This window comes from Choloepus didactylus, chromosome 22, assembly GCF_015220235.1.
Source record: "Choloepus didactylus isolate mChoDid1 chromosome 22, mChoDid1.pri, whole genome shotgun sequence".
Classification (NCBI taxonomy): domain Eukaryota; kingdom Metazoa; phylum Chordata; class Mammalia; order Pilosa; family Megalonychidae; genus Choloepus; species Choloepus didactylus.
In genome coordinates this window covers 16,990,642-17,008,520 of record NC_051328.1, presented here as the reverse complement: position 1 = coordinate 17,008,520, position 17,879 = coordinate 16,990,642, and the positions used below count along the sequence as shown (strand labels likewise).

General features: G+C 40.5%; 1 protein-coding gene across 2 annotated transcripts in view; it reads left to right on the top strand.

The window, feature by feature from the left end:
- Window positions 1-5,613: 5,613 nt before the first annotated feature.
- Window positions 5,614-17,879, top strand: part of CDH8 (cadherin 8) — a 407,112-nt gene continuing 394,846 nt past the window's right edge. The window contains exons 1-2 of one of the 2 annotated variants that reach the window (XM_037816315.1): window positions 5,614-6,006; window positions 13,959-14,090. The gene's annotated coding sequence lies outside the window, so the exon portion shown is untranslated. The remainder of the gene's footprint in view (window positions 6,007-13,958; window positions 14,091-17,879) is intronic. The other variant, XM_037816314.1, reaches the window with a different exon arrangement.

The window sequence follows — 17,879 nt, the reverse complement described above, 5'->3', positions numbered from 1 at the left end:
CACAGAGATATGGCCAACTGTTTTCTTGTAGGAATTCTGTCTTTCTATTTAGCTATATTTATTTGTACACAGACATATTTGTAGAAGCAAGTACATTTTTCTTCTCCAAATATTTTTTTCCCATTTCCTACCATTCCAAGTCTCTTGAGCAAATCCACCATTTACAATAGAGCTGTTTTAATGACAAGTTTACGAAAATACAGATCCTGAACACAGTTCCCCAATGGACTAACAAAAAGCTTTTGAAACTCTGTTAGTAGTTGCAAGATGAAAGGCAGGTTCAACTGTATATCAAATTGTATCTGAGAAACTGAAACTGTTTAATAAACCTCAGTTAGGCCTCATACCACCCCCCTGAGGCAAGAAAGAAATATTATGCACTTTTATGGAGACACAAACTTAAACCCATGGAGAGGTTAATCAATTTGCATCAAACCTCTTATAGCTGGTCTGTGGTGGAGTTAGGAACAAAACAGAATTCCTTCCTAGGGAGCAACTTACCTCCTTTTATTTGCCTGATTACTAGAGTGTATGAAACTTCTGGAAAATTATGATGAATGTTCAAAAGAAACCCCTGAGAAAGGATTAGCATTTGTTTCCCAGTTTAGAAAAGGAGTGATTTGTTTTTAATGCAAAAGCAACACCACCTTCTTTATTTTGCCAGACACTTACGTGGAAATGACCCCTTTGAGGTGGAGGAGAAAAGGAAGAACAGAGCCATTTGGGAATTAGGATGGCAATTGGTGGAATATTTCTTTTTCTTTCTCTTTTCCCCTCCTTCGACACAGCAACCTACACAGATATTGCACGCTAGAGGGCACTTGAGGTAGAAGAGAAAAAAAAAAAAAACAAAAAAACCCTACATATCCATGCTAACAGAACCAGTTGCCTATGCAGGCTTGAGACGGCAACCTAAAAGCAGTGCCTTGTTTTCACAAAGCAGCATAACTTTAATAAACGCACAAACAAAAAAATCCTTAGACAGCATTATGCAGCTTGGACTAATAAAGAAATCCTGTTCACATTCTGTGTAATGTAATTTCCTTTCAGCTTCTTGGAGCATTTGCCAAATGCATATATAGCAGCCTTCTTTCTAATAACCAACTTGGTAACAACTGATCAGAAATATGAACTCCATTCTGGACATAATAAGAGATGCTGGCATGCCTTTTTTCCATACATTCTATAATAATATATTAGTATAGTGTACAAATTTCAAATTATGGTAATCCTTTAAACCAAACTTAAAATCAATGAAATATAATTATTATGTTTTAGTGGTGAATATAATCTGTCATACTAAACTAGTACTAAATGGGGAATGGCTCTTCTCCTCTTTCTTCTTTTTAATTTGTTTTATTTTTTTGTAACACAATGTGGATTTTTTTTTTAATTTTTTATTTTTACCTCTTCCTGGCTCCCAAGTCAATAAAAAGAGGATCTGGAATCTTAATCTAGTTACTTTCCTCTTGCAGAAACAAACTAAACTACTAAATGTTTAATCCAGAAACGGTTGGTTTGCTTATTTTGATAGCTTTGTACTGGTCCCCTTAAATCTATCTACCTGACCTTACCTTAGTCTCTTTAGAGTCTGAATTGGAGCTTATCTCTATTCCAGCACCTGGGAAGATGGGAGATAATGCCATTTTGAAAATATTTTCTAAAATGCTCTCAGCACAGATGTGGTTTTCAAAAAGTGTTCACACCTCCTTTTACTGAAAATATAATGGCAAGCTCAAGATTAGTAATTATAGCCAATATTAAGAGATACAGGCCTAATTTATGGGCCAGTTAAACCTCACAGCTAAGAGATACACAGCATCAAAACTCTGAATAGCAAGTTCAATAATGATTTTTTACCCTAAGAATTTATAACCACTTCTAAAGATATCAGCTTAATATTTCAACCTGTAATAAACATTGATGAAGTAACCACATGACAAATTTGGTGTGATTATACTTTTACTTTTATTTACTTTGTTTTATTTAAAAAAATACTATTCTGTCTTAAAACAGAATATTTCAGGGCAAAACCAAGTAAGTCAATTTAATACACCACTTTTTTATCCTTATATATCTATATCTATATCTAAGTCTATATCTATATCTATCAATATCACTGAGAAAGAATTACCTCAGGAAGTAGTTCTCAAACTTTAGCATGCATCAGAATCCCCTAAAGGATTTGTGCCTGAGAATTTGCATTCCTAACAAGTTTCCAGAGGATATTCATGCTGTGGCTCATCCCTGATTCTAGTTTGAGAAAAGTTGACTTAAAGGAATCCCCATAATTTCTCACATTCACTTAATTTCATCATTATCATATCTAGTCATGATTTTAGAAAGAGGCTGGTTAAAACAACTCATAATCTAAACAATGACTACAACAACAATAATGTCCTAAATTTATTTGTGTTTGAAAACTCATCAAAACCTTCTCTTTTTTTTCATCTTTATGACTTTTGATCCAAGTTGCTATTCAAAACCAAATTTGAAATGTTTGCTATGTCTCATGCCATAGTTGCTATATATATATATATATATATATATATATATATATATATTACTTGTCCCCTACTATTCCTAAAAAGGATATGATAACATTCAGATTAGGATTCCATAGCATCAAATGTGTGAAAAAGATCCTGGCTCCTTGGAAAATATTATATATTTACTGATATTGCATTGTTTTGGGCTTCTTAATATTTCAGATTTGCGAAGATTTTTTATTTTAAATGACAGTGCTCCTGGCAGGCATCACATTGGGAAATGTGAATTCATGGAAGCCACACTCCTCAACCACACCTTCAGGAGACATTCCATGGATTCATTAATTAATCTAAATTTAAGAGCAATAAACCCAAAAATTCTCAGGAATTATACAATAGTAAACACATTTTATTTGCTTTTATTGCTTCACTTTCATTGTGTACTGAATAATGAGAACTGGAAAAGCTTGCATTTTAATGCTGCAAATGATATATATGTTCCAATTTGTCATATCCTGCTGTAATTAAGATGTTGGAGTCTTCCAAGTTCCCCAACTTTTTTCAGGGGTCTGCTTCCTACAAGCCAGCTGATCCCTCAATCTCCAACTTAACCAGCCACTTGATTCACTGTCTCCCTTAGTCAAAATTATAACAAAGGTTCCAGCCATAGTGAAAAAAGTATCTTTTACTGCCTGAAGTCTCTCTCCTTCTCATTCACTCTCAATTGCTGTAGATTCCTCTGCAAAATTGTCTGCCTGTCACCCAGACCCAGGCTGGAGACATCCTGCCCCATCTTATTCTAAATGCAATCCTACCCACCTCCCACCTTCTCCAATTAGATTTTTGCCCTATCAGATACCCCCTCACCCCTCTTTCCCACAATACCCCACAATACATGCAATTTAAATCACCATTCAAAAAAAACCTACATAGCCCAGACCTCTTCCTTTGGGAAGACTGCAACCCTGGAGAAGATGTTGAAAGGAAAACACTCTTAAGGGAGTAGGCACTCACCATTGTGACATTACACTGCATCCCATTAAGAGTGGGTGGAATTGTTAAAGAGGCAAATGCCTTGTCTTTCAGCATCCCCGATTATTTTAGAAATATCCTTATGGGGCTTTTTAGCATTATCTTAATCCTCTTTCACACTGCTTAATCATCCAGCCCTCTCCTAAGAATTAGTCAGGAAATTCCTACTGCATTGCTTTGAACAGAGATTAGCAGGTATAGAAAGGGCTATCTAAAGTGTGCATGGCCAAAATTCAATGAAGACGATGCATAGAACTGCTCTGTGGGTAACTGTGTTAAAGCTGAGCCAAAATTAACTCATTTTGAACCTAAGATACCAAAGCCACTGGGCTTTAACTCTTTTCACTTTGTCAGCATGGTTTTCTTCTTCTTTAAGAAAATGAGATTTGAGAATATTGTCCATTTCTTCCACTCGGGCTTTCCTTTGAGATGAGTTTGTTACTTGTGACAATTTCCAGCCTTAAGTAACACATGGCCTTTTCTCTGGTTCTCATTGATATAGGAAAGTACCCCAAGAAAAGGTTCAGACCATTTGTTCAAAGTGAAATGAATCTTTGAAAATTAAGCACAACTCAAGATGTGTTCTATTTTGTTGTCCACTTGGGACTGTCTGGTCTAGCCACAGTTATAATTTGATTGTGGTTTGACTGCTGTTCCTTTTTCCAAGATAGAATTAGCCCCTAGAATACACTGTAAGCAGAGAATACAGTCTAAGAAGAGAGCAGTTACTTAGTGACTGCCTGGGGAAAAAAAATATCCCTGGGTCCTCTTTACCTGTCCCTCTCTGACATAATTCAGTGTTTCTTGTAAATGACAGCTAGACTGTGAAACAGATATTAGACCCCTAGTCAATATTCTTTTCAATGTTTCACAATGGGAGGTTAGATGCAGCACACAAAAAAAGTCAAATTTGCATAAATATTATAAGCATATTGTGCCTATTTTCTCATTCTGTTCACTCTGTCTCATTAATTCGAGCCAGACAGCATGAGCTCTACGTGTGTCTGGTCCTCTGCTCCCTTTTCCCCTTCTGTTTCAGCTTCTGTCCCCAGCTGGTAAGACCTACCCTCAGAACTCACTTCATGTGCACAGAGAATGGACTAAATCATGGTCTCCTGGGGAGAAGAATTAAGAAAAAAAAAGTAGAGGTTAATTTATTTTAAATTGTAGTAAGTGTAATTAAAATATTATCAAGGTGGCCGAAGATTTCTATGTGTTAGCCCCAGTGATGAGAAAAGGAATCTGGACCTCCTGATTCAGATCCTTCTCCTTTACCCACTCTACCCCCACGTTTAGGTCACAATATCTGAGCGGAGTCCATCAGAGGACTTGGCGGGGCCACAGACAAGGCATCTTTGGTGGAGGCGGGGTTGCTGCAAGGACCATGACTTAAGAGATCCTGAGTCCAGGATACATTGATAAGCCCCAGCAATCCCTCCCCTATTTTCCAAGCAAGTTCTGCTCTTCTCTTTGCAACACTTACTGTGCGTCCTTCGTGGTTGCCCCTCTGCTTCTCCTCATCCCATCTCCCTAAAGGAGTGGAAGAATGGGCTCCACTGACAGGACCATGATAAATCCGGCCTCTGAGTGGTACGGAGCTGTCTTACAAATGCCCCTCTCAACGTAAGAGGCCCTTGGAATAGCGAGGAAGTCAACTGCCCACGTACATCTCTTTGCCCTGTGGCTGCTTCTTCCTGCCATGGAAAACAGCTGTGGGTCACTGATATGCTATTCAAGAGCACGCTAACCCCGGAGCTCAGGTGAGACCTCGGGAAAGAAAGCTCGCGGGACCTCCTCCGCATCCTCCTCCTCTCTGCCAGCCCTCTCATCCCGGAGCTTGGCTCTGCGCGAGGTGCGCGCACAGCACAGAAGGGCGCATCTTGGCCCGGCGGCTCTGGCGGCGAAGACGCGCGGGGCGTGCTCCGGCGCGAGAAGCGAAAAGTTGTGCGCCCACTTGGTAGGGGAAAGAGAGCAAACAAGCGAGCGCGCGAGAGCAAAGGGGGAAGGCAAGGAGGGGCGGGGTAGGGGCCCGAGCACATGAATTTCCAAGTGGTAGACCTGCCTCTGCGCTCTGCCCAATGAGATCCGTCAGGGGAGGCACCCGGCTCACTTTTCCACATCACTTCACAGTTACATTTGGCAGGCAGGCGGGCTCGCACGCCGGAGCGCTCAGCCCAGACTTAGTGGATTTATTTGGAATCTCCCTGCCTCCTCGAAGCTGGTCGGCCGCCGCCGGTTTGTGCACAGACGGTAGCGTCAACGCACCCGCTGCACTTTGGGCTGCCGACACCCAGAGCCCAGTGTGCCCTCACCGCGTCTCTGCACCCAGCCCCGCAGCTCCGAGAGGCATGAACGGAATCCGGAGGCGCCTGCCCAGCGCGCGGGGACCAGCTGGCGCTCGCCGCCCTCGGAAGCCGACCTGTAGCCGCTCCAGCCATTTGTGAACCCGGAGGCTTGAAATTCGCCAGCGCGGAGCCCCACTAGAGTAAGTACCCTGCTCTCCCGGTCCCCTCACCCGTTTTTCTCCATACCCAGAGGAAGAAGGAGGAACAGGAAGGGGCCGTTGCTTCTAGGAATTCCCACGCTGCTTCGGGCACATTTCGCGCCTCCTTTCCCCCAGATGGTGGATGCGGGTTCCCAGTTAAGGCGCGGGGCTGAGCTGCGTTTCCTCTCCCAATCTACATGGCTGATGGGGACGCCTCAGGGCTTTGCCTGATGCTTTTTGCAAACTGCTCTCACAGCGGATCCTGGGGAGTAGCAAGCTCCAGACTGTGCCCCCCCCACCCCCCTAGTTTTCCTGTCGGTCACCCTCTTTGCAGTCGCCCGGCGATTTCACCGCCTCTGGAAGCAGGCAAGCGCCTCTGCAGCCGCGCGCCTTCACTGCGGGGTCCGTGCGGTGAATGGAAAGCACGCGCCTTTGGTTGTGAGGAAGATGCGAGACCGACAGGAAAGGAAGCAAGGGGCCGGGGAGGGGGGTGAGGGGTGCATTTTGCGCATCCCCTTTCCCCCGTCCCCGGAGATGAGGGAGGGCGACCCCCGCAGTGGGGCTGCGGGTCACGACTCAGCAGCGCGAGCCTCCAGCGCCAGGCCTTCCCACAAGTGGCTGCCCCAGCCCGGGAGGTGCAGTGCCCGCTGCAAACTTGCGGGACCCCGAGCCGCCCGGCGGCTCTGCGCTGGCCACGACTCTGCCCCGCACCAGGGCAGGCCCCTCGGGCAGTATTTTCTCCGAGCCTGCGAGACCGTGCCTACAGAGGCCCCCTGAGCCGGGGACTCCCTATCCCGCTCCTAGCGCCCGCAGAGCCCGGAGCTGCGCTTTCTGCCACCTCGCCGCTTCTCATCGGCGAACCTTTGGGGGACCGGCCGCGCCCCTCGCAGGAGGAAAAGAGGGCTCTTGCCTGGGTTCTGCCGGCGTGTAACAGGCTCATAAGGGGGCCCACTCCCTCTCTCTCTGGCCCCAGCCAAAGCTGGGAGACAGTCACAACGCACCGCCGCCAATACTGATGCCAACAGGTATCCACAGCTTCCTACGCGTTTTTTCTCCCCGAGACCAAAGATTTCCCTCACGCAATCTGGCAGAAACCTCAAAGTTTCATCATCGCTGACCCTTTCCCGGTAGGCACGGAGCCGGCGGCACATCAAGCACTAGCCGTTTGACTCCGCGAGCGGAGATGGCAGCTGTTTGCTTGGGTTGCTAAATGTAAGAAATCAAAGAACATTAATTGTTTATTGTTGCAAACGCACAACATTAGTCCGTAATGGAAAATCAGGCTGGCAGCTGCTCACTTCAGCTCTAATTAAAGGCTAAAGCTTAAAACAGAGCGAGCGGGAGGGAGAAAAGGTCTTTTCAACTTTACCACCCTTTCCTGAAGATTCCACAAGAGTTCCCTCTTTAAGAGGCACGATCAGACAATCCCTTAGCGCCCCGGAGCTGCTAATCAGATCCGCTGGCTGCTTGCTTTCACAAGGCTTCGCAATATTTGGGGCTGACAATGGGAACGAGGCGACCCTGGAGAAGATGTATGAGAGCAGTGTCCTCTCATCGGGAACCATCGCGAAGCAGATTGGAGGGACTGGGGTGGGTTAGGACCCTTTTGAAGAGCCTGCCCTCTTTACAACACTCCTGACAGCCATCTCAACGGTTAAAACCCCTCCCTGGGCTGTCACCTCTGGCTTCATTATAGGAGCTTTTCAACGGGAAAACTATATGTGGGCAACAGATGTTTATGTAAGATTCGAGAGTGGGATTTTCCATCCATTCAACCTTGCTGCTGTACCTCACTGAATGCAAAATGAGCCCTGTCGTTCACACTAAACACCACTGAAATTTCTGCCTGGCTTTTGCCTTTCATCAGCTGTGTCCAGCTTTGCAGTGATTTCATCTAGTGTGTGTGTGTGTGTGTGTGTGTGTGTGTGTGTGTGAGAGAGAGAGAGAGAGAGAGAGAGAGAGAGAGAGAGAGAGAGAGAGAGAGACAGAGATTTTACTGAGAGCCCTGATAGGATACCTTCCAAGGATGTTCTCTAAGGGTTACGTTTTGTTTTTTTTTTTTCCTCTAAGGAAGGGCTCCATAATCATCGTGCCCGGACATGTTTTTTTTCTACTTCTCTGAGCTCTGTGGCTGAAAGAAATTCTAGGACTATCCTTCTTATTAAATAATAATACTCCTAATAATATTCTGAAATTCTGCTTCAGCAGACTTGAATTTTCCCATCACATAGTCATTTCATGCTGAAACAGTTGCAGGGTTTAAATCATCTTTGATTTTTTTTTTCTGGCTTCAGAAGAGGGCTTAGATTTGAGGAAAATCCCCTCTAAAAACTGTGAGAGGGGGCTTCTCAGGCACTCTCGGGACCGCTTCAATCAGGACTGTCAGGGGCAATACATCTCCCAGTTCCTGTTTCCCACACCACCCAAACGAGTGTCAAGTATCCCCTGACCATCAGAAATGGGCCACATATTCTAGAGGCATTGGCAAATGTTCTTTGCAATCAAACTCTAATCTCCCCAGTAACTCCTCCTACAAACTGGATCTTATATTTCTAATTGTTATTACTATTAAAAATCAGTGGTTCTACTTTATAAACAACAGTCTCTTAAAGCCCTCAAAACTCCAGATGGGTTTAAATCTCTGCACCCAAGAGTCTGTAACATTACTTGGCTCTTTCTAGTGTTCAGGATGCATTTCTTGAGCTCTTGAAGGTGTAGGAATTTAGCTGAAGAATAGATTATTTTATAGCAGCCCTTACCAGAATAGTGGCTCTATTTGCCTGCTGTACACATATCAACTCTGGAGGGAAGTCCTTAACCTGGAAAATAACTTTATTGGGCTATTATGTAGAACTGTTGTCAAGACAGTATTCAACTAAAGAAACGGTTCAATGATTTAACACAGAAGGCATTTTAAGTAATCAATGGTGGCATGCTCAATGTTAAAAAAAAAAAAAAAGCAAAAAACAAACATGCAAAAAACATGTTCAGCAGGATAGACCATTTGAGAAATCATTTGTAAGTCTATTATATAAATATACTCAAGATGTAACATTTCATTTTAAACTATGTGCAGACTTTAAGGTCTGATGCTGCTTGTTAGCAGGTAGCATCAGATTGTTGAAGCAAAGCAGGGGAACTCCAAAGAATGAGGGTATAACGATTCTTTTCAAGGAACTGTACCTCAGGGCTTTGCTTTCCAGGTTTCTTTCATTGTTTGTTAGTGGGAAAGAAGGAAAAGTTAGAATTCACACTATATCAACTGTTCAGAAAACCTTATCAATATAAATAAGTTGGTGCTTTAAAGAAAAAATAATCTTTGTTTTTCTACTCAAGGTGGCACACCTCACAGCATTATCAACATTCCAATTTGAGCAAATTTTTCCATGCAAAACCAAAAGCTTTTATCGGATGAAGCACAGTCAATTTTCATTTCCAACCACACTTTTCTGGTCTATCAGCAAAGTTTTATGTTTGACAAATTAAGGACCAAGAATAAGCACAGTAGCACTTCAATTAGAGATGCAATTAAGGGCCGAAGAATTATTTTTGGAAAATATAAAGCACAGTGGTGCTACTGAAACCTGTTTCAGTTTATATTTCTTGTGAAGTTATTCATTCCAGCAGGGAAAAAAAAAGCAGTTTTTTTCTGTTTTTAGCGCTGTTGGAACTCACAATTGAAACGGATAACTTTGCTTCTCAGTTCTGGAAAAGACTCCTGAGTTCGTTGTATCATAGTCTACCTTTTACGGGGTATGGGAGTAAACCACGGCTGATTCTTGCTGTACTGAATTATGTGTTAAACACATATACATATGGCTTACTTCTTGAAAATGTGCCCAGATAACTAACTGATTTATTGGTTCAAGTTGTAGATTTTTATCCTCTTCCCTTTGCTATTTCATCTGCCTCAGATTATTTGATTTGCCCTTCTGGATTTTGGTATTTGCATATAGAACAATCTTTAAAAAAAAAAAAAAGTAATCTGTGTGTGATGCTGGGAAATTTTTCCAGCATCTCATGAATGTATATTTATGAAATGGAACAATATTTTGATGGCCCAAGGCCATCATCTGATTAGTGGGGTTTAATTAACCAAACGATTATTAGTACTCTCTCATTTCATTCCCCCAGAAAGTTGTGATGACCAATCTATTTCTGCTGAACTATTGGTTCCTGCCTCTGGAACCTGCTTCAGATGTAACCACAAGAAGAAAATTAGTTGAACCTGGCAACTTCAAAAGGTCAGAAAAGAAATAAGTTCAAGGGATGCCATTTAGCTGCTTCTCCCATGTGTTGTCACTAACTAAATCTCCATTGCTAGTTCTTGGCAAAGCACAGGGGCCAATACTATTTTCTATCGTGTCCCAGGCTCTTATTTCCTGGGTTTTAAATGTCATGTGCTATTCTCTATCATAGACATTATCCACATTCTTGCCTTTAGACATCTTGTTTTTTTGAGTTCTATTAGTAGGTAGAAATATATAGATGGAATTTTCTGTATCGCTTTGGAAAGCGTCATAAAAGAATAGCAATTGTATTAAGAGCCTCTGAACACTTACCTTCCCTACCCCCGTTGCCCAGGATAATCACAAATGCTGGAAGGATAGTTGGTCAAGATCTAATAAGCACAGAGTTAGTGTTCAGAGTTTTAACAACTTAGCAAATTCTATGCCCTCCCCTCCCCCCACCCTGCTTTACTGGGTTATTGTCAGTAAGAGGGGGGGATACCATTCATATCCAGATCCAGTATTGTGAGTACCTACCTCAGTTTTCTCTACAGAAATTTCATAAGCTGCTCTAAGTTTATTTTAGTCAGAGCTTTTCTCATTTATTAAAATCAATTTTACTCATATTCTGTAAAACACATTTTTCTTCCTCACAATCATTTTAAATGATATGGGAATATAAAAATGGCACAATTCAGCTTTGTAGAAATGAGAATGCCTCCAAGATTAGACTTACATCAAAGAATGCTATTAAACTCTATGTTATATTTATTGGGAAAAAATTTCCAATTATAAAATTGTTGAATGTTTTACCCAAACAGTGTCTGTACCTTTTCCTTGCTTGGAACGTATGAAAAAGTAACAGAGGATAAACTTATTTCCTATCTCTCCTTCCCTCCCTCCCTTCTTTCTTTCTCTCTTTCCCTTCTTTTTGCATTTGACTGTAACAGTTCAAGTTAACCTTATGTGAACTGCAAGCCTAGATGTCTTAGATGACAATTTTATAGTCTTCTTTATTGATTGTAATGAGCAGGATATTTGCCTTTCATATGCACACAGAGGGGAAAGATGTAATGGTAAGATGTTTCTATGGATGTATTTTGTGTTGAATATATTGCAAAAGAATATTAAATGGAATCTCCTTAATCCTTTCTGGATATCTATTTAAGTGAAAATGCTATGATCATATATTCATGTTCTATTAGCAGTTAGAACAATATCTCATGCATTGTTTCATTCTAGATAGATTAATGCATTAAATATGACCATTTGATTTCTGATGTGACACAAACAACATAAAATAAGTAGATTAGGGTAGTGATATAAATTTCATAAACGAATGCTTATCTTTCTTATCTGTGCAACCTCATCTCCAAAATTTGATATAAAAAACTACAAAGTATATTCTGTTCTTTGTCTATTGCTGTTTGAGTTTGACAAATAGAATTTAACTTTTCTGTGTCCAGGTATTCTCATCTTCAAACTGGGGATGCTCAGAAATAAAGAGAAAAATAACTCATACTGATTTTGATTTTTGGGTTTCACTAAAATAATTACATAGTAGCTGAAGAGAATATACTTATTTTAGAATCTGTATAAGTAATCCCTTTAATTTTCATGAACTATACATTTTGTGTGGTATGTCAATATTATTTTTGTCAAATGATTACTCACTATCTATCTGTCTATCCTTCCATCATCTGTATCCATAGTTCATGTTGCCAGTGTTAGCGGGTGGTTTTTAAGCTATAAAGTCTTTGAAACATGAAAGAATGACGGTAAGGTGCACTTGTAAGGGTGGTTACTGCACAGTATAATCTAATTGGAAGAATCTTGACTTATTATACTGGGAGACTTGGCTGCATTTCAACTTTCAGTATAACTGACTCTGTAGTCCTGGTTATGTGATAAAACTGATTTTAACCATTCACATATTTCTTAAGAGAGAAGGGAAAGCTTCTAATGTCTATCTATCATCAGTAGTGCTAACATTTCTTGAAATAAATATAAAAAGTGTGTTGAAAATTTTTGGAAGAAGACGCTACTTGAGCATAATCTCTAATTAGTTATTGCCTTGGCTTGGGCATCTGTGAACTAGTAATGATTCCCCACTGGGGTCATCCTCACTTGCACGTAGATAATTATGAAACACCATGGAACTTTTCTTGTGGAAGACAAGTTCAAGGCCATGCTTTTCCATGAGTTGTTATGATTTTGATTAAAAGTGACTAGCCCTGGCATGGACCTGTAGTGCTTGCACTTTGCCCATTTAGGGGAAAACTATAGTGGACAATGCCATTTTTTCAAGTGAAAGGAGACACATGGTTGGCTCTGGGGGTAAAAGTATAGCTCTTCAGAGGCCTAATAAAAGTATTTGAACTCATTAATTTAATTGTATGTGATCTGTGGTTGGAGAAAGCTTATTCTTATAATGCTGTTTCACTTAGATCCATTGTTTCATGCCATTTTTTTTCAAAATAAGAATTAAAAAGCATATTTCATTTACTATCTATTTACATAGGATATTGGAATGTTTCCCATTGATAACAAACACAAAAAGAAATTGAACTAAAAATTATTCTGAAAAATTACTCAATATTCTGAATTAAGCATTTGAAGCAGATAGTAACTGTTATTACTACATTGACAGTCGTCAAATTTACATAAATTAACATTTGTCAGATTTACATAAATTGACACAAGTTGCTAAATCTTATTTAATTTTTCTGCAGGCCTTCAAGGTGTATGAAGTATTAAAAACAGAATATCAGTTTCCTCATCTGCCAAAATTGAGATAAGAAATTTTCCCAGGTCATTCACTCATCTTTTGAATGACAGCCATGATTCACATGACTTCTGTCTGACTCCAAGGTCCTTAGTAGTTCTTTGGCTATTAAATGGTAAACAACTGTTTATAGAGAGCAAAGGATTTAACATTTAAATAGAAAAGGATTTAGATTAGACCTGAGAAATGACTTCCTGGTACTACTCTATCTGTAACTGTTAAGAAGGCTGTGGGACTTCTGTTCATCGTTTTGGGAGGGTTTCAATACAGTTCTGCCTCAAGAAAGCCCAACAGAATACATTCACCCTCAATATCTTAACTAACCATGAGAAACCTAGGAAAGTTTTATAAATTAAGTTCTGGGTCCATAACACAGAGAGAAAGGGCCTTATTGTGATCTTCTTGTCTTTGTTTAATCAGCCCCTTCTGAAATTTCTATGCAGATAGAACAGCTCCTATATGGAGAACAGACTTTTGACTCCATCTTGGGAAAGGAGATGAAAATAAAAGTTTCAGGGGAAAAGAAAAAGAGGAGCATGTCAGTAACAGAGTAAAAAATGGATCTGACAAGTATTGTCCTGGGTGCAAAACAAGCACATGATGTGCTTTTGGACAGATTGACATCTGGAGAAGTATGTGGTCTGAAGGAAGGAAGTTAGATTGCTAGAAAGGTTGTGGCAGAGGGGAGGGATAAACAAACAAATACATCTGTGTGCATGCTGTGTGCATGTGTGATGGTGTGTGCGTGCGTGTGTGTGTGTGTGTGTGTGTGTGTGTGTGTGTACATAAATAATTTCAGAATTCTATTTCTCCAAGGAACTCTGGGCTGGGAATTCTGAAGGATTTTAGAAAAGTGGTTCTTTTGTATCATTTATATTTGGACATACACATGTAACATTCTCCTCTAAAATACAAAGACTATCCCTGTTTTGCTTCAGTCTTCCAGGGCTTGGCGTGAATTGTGCTGGGCAACACATTGAACTGCATCCCTCGTGCTCCTGAAATACCACTTTGAATTCAATGTGCATTTACCTGTTTTGAAGCAGCCTGCTAATGGCTCTAAATTCAAGGTCAGAAACATTTTTTAATGGAAACTCTCTGGTCCTGTATGTCATTTTTGCTTCCATGAAATATTATGGCCACTAAGCCCAGTGGATAATAAAAGCGTAATTTCCTGTCAACCACAATAATCTGCTGGATTGAATCTTGAAATGTCTATAAAAGGCTGTTTTATTTTAGGCTTCACCCATCAGTGTGGGGCTCATCATTTGAAACTTCAGTCCACATTGTTTATAAAATCGATGGTGCAATATGTTTTTGCATAATGGCTTAACATATCTGAGAATTGACTGAGTTCACCTTAACAAAATGTTGGGGTCAGCAGAGTAAGATCCAGGCTGTAATTAGAATTATCTCTAAAATGTAAGTATGAATGAAAAGTCAGATTACAGGTATCTTACTGAAGAGAAGATATTTTCTTACAGGAAAATTCTAAAGACTTTCTCATATGTAAGAATTCCAGAGAGACTGTAAAATCTCTTCATTGCACTATCTGGTGTAAATCAATGCAGCAGCATTATAATAAAGTGGATTGCTTGGCCAGACAGACATACTATGTTTGGAAAATCTAAAAATAAATTGATTTTTTTACCCAAGCTTTACAACCTTACTCAATTTCATCTTCTTTGCATAGAAGTAAGCAGTTTGTGCATGCAGCTACTATTCACAAAGTTTATTAATTCTGATAACAGTGGCATGGCATTCTATCGCATCTCAACTATTCCTATAAAGCTATTCCCTGATCATCAAATAGGGCAGTGTTAGCTCTGGCCGTGGCAGAGGTGCAAGCATACAAATAGTATATGGTTCCACTTGTCATGGTAGAATCCCATTTCTCTTCAAGTTGTGGGATCATCTTGAAAACCAGGTCTCACCACCCACTGATAGCATGCATGTGCAGGAGAACACAGCGGTTGGCTGGGCAATTTTCCCAGTGCCTCAGTGCAGTAGATTATGGGGTGGAGAGGGAGAGTGCATTATACAGCACACAGAATCCCCATATATACAGACACCAAATGCAGGGGATTCCCAAAGTCTGATATATGTGTGTACTCCTGTGTTCACAATAAGTAGTATACAGACATTGTATTGAATTGCACTGAGGAAAAAGTGACTCTCCCAAGGCACCATGGAATCCTCATGTCACCTCAAGGAGAAGGTCTGGGAGCGGATCCTATTCACTGGAACCCCTTGCTTCTCCAAGGACGATTGGCAAATTTGTCGCGGGAAAGTGAGTTAGAAATGCAGAATGTCAGGCCCCAACCTAGGTTTACTAAATCAGAACCCGCATTTTAACAAGAATTCCAGATGATCTGTTTGCACATTACAGTTTAAGAAGCATCTCTCCAGGGGTGTGCTGGAGCCAGCTCTTACCAGCTTACCAGAGAGGATTGTAAAAATCTTCACCTCAACTGTCCGAGCCTGTTGATGGTCGTGTTGGTAGCTTAAAATAGGTCACAGTGGGAGGATTTATACCTTGGAGATCAGAAAACACTACAAATCAGGGCTTCTTCATTTCTTTCAGGGAGCCACTTGTTAAATAATTACCAGCACATCACTGCTCTAACAGCTGCAAGTCGTCCTTTTTAACAAAGAGAGAGCTGCCCTCAGGCTCTGACGGTATCTAGTTAAGTGAAAATAAAACAACATTTAAAATACTAAACTCTGTATTTCAGTTTGCTTATCTCTAAAATGTGAATGATGATAAAAAGTATAATACTTACAGTATAGGGTTATTTTGAAGGTTAGATTTGTTTGTATGTGTGTGTATATATATATATATATATATATATATATATATATATGCAAACACAAACATACACACCTACATACATACATATTGTCTTCCTATATGGATACACAGTACTTCTTCATGACGTTCCACGCACTTTCTAAGTGTTAACTATTTGTACTGTTAGTTCAAAGTTATCTTGCATTTATGACAAATACTATTGCCTTTCCATTTTTAAGGAAATATTTAAAAACCCAAGCCTGTTTCAAGAGAATCAAAGGTCATAATGTTGGTGATGCAAGGATTTGGCAAAAAGTGAGAAGGTGGTGTATGAGGGTTTCAGCTGCTAGAAGTGCTGTACTGGGGGAGAGGTGGGAATGACTGAGATGGATGGAGAAGGGTTTGCACTGCATCGGCTCATTTCTCCTGGTGCTGTGCCATTGAGTGCTGGGTATCGGACAAGTCACCCCTTCCCCCACTACTCTGAACAAATGAGAAGCTGGACTGGAAATAGTGCTCACCTGTCACCTACACTCTACCCAAAGCTTTGGAGAAATCAAATATGCTCATTTCTACATAAAGACCTGTCAGGAAAAAGGGAACTCTATTTAGCATGTACACTGCACAGACCATGATTATTATGAATTTGGTGGGTGGGCAGAAAGATGGGGTGACATTGAACTGTGTTATCTAGTAAGTAATACTCTGGGAACCACTATAGATGCTGATTCATTCAGAGATCCTGGTGGCGGTGTTCCTGTCCATTGGCTAAAATGTCTTTTCACACCTGCTCCTCCCCAGTTGGCTAATTCCTTCTTAACGTTTCTGTAACACCTCCTCCAGGAAGCCTTCTTTAATTTTGCTAAGATGTGTGATGTACAAGTCACTCTGTAGACCTGGGACCCTTCTCAGACTATATTTCACTGGATGTTGTAATTATATATTTCTTTGCATTTACTGGTTAGACCCTGCTCCCTGAAGATAGTAGTTTTGGCCTGTTTGCCTTTCCATCCCCAATGCCTGCCACACAGTAATGTGCATCTCAAATATTTATACAATGAAAAGTGGGGGAGTGTTAAGAAAGAGAATTCTGGAGTTACCTAGGTTCAAATAATGGTTCTGCTCCTTACCAGAGTGGTTCCTTGGGCAAGTCATTTAATATGTGTCTCAGTTTAGAACAGAACAGTGCAAGACATAGTAAGCTTTATCTCACTGTAAGGTATTTTATTAATGGACACTATTTTTGACTGTACAGATATTCCTTTATTAATCCATTCATTCTAACTAATGATGCTAAGTAGTTATAAAAAATAATTTAAGGGTCTGTTATCACTTTTTACTTAATTCTAGCAAAGTTAGATAGGCTACCTATTATATTATATTCCATCCTGAGTATATTTAGTGGTTTCCATCAAGCATATGTCTATTATGAACTTAAATTTGGATTAAACTTCCTTGTCCCAGAATCATTAAAAACCAAGCACATGCCAAGGTATACTTGCACAGTATTTGAAATAATTTAAAAGAAATGTACATGCAAGCCTTTCCTAAATACCAGATATGTCCTTTACTCCTCAAAATAAACCTATTTGGTAGTGATTATGATGATGATGATTTTTAATTGGGTCCCACTTATACACCTGGTAAACATATGAACTAGAATTCAAATCCAGACAGGCTGACACTAGAGATCACCCCCACAGTCGTCTCCATGTTCTGCCTGGATAGCACTCAGGCCAGTAGAGACTGTCATGCGTGGCTTTTGAAGATTCTAGTAAGGCCTGTAATGGAGCAAGGCATGCTTGAAAAGAGTAAGTCCCTTTTGCCCAAGAAGAATTTTGGCTGAAGCTTCATGACTAGAACAAGTCTCACCATCTGTGTAAAATGTCCCAGACCTTCCCTCACTGATATCGTCCCCATCCTCGCATTTGCCATGTCAGGAAGGATTTTTTGAGCTGCTTTGTACTACCCTGGTACCTTGCTTACACTCCCACTGCAGAGCTCACACAGCTTCACTCTTTGTTCCTTTGTATATCTGTCTTTTTTTTTTCTACCAGACTGTGAGCTT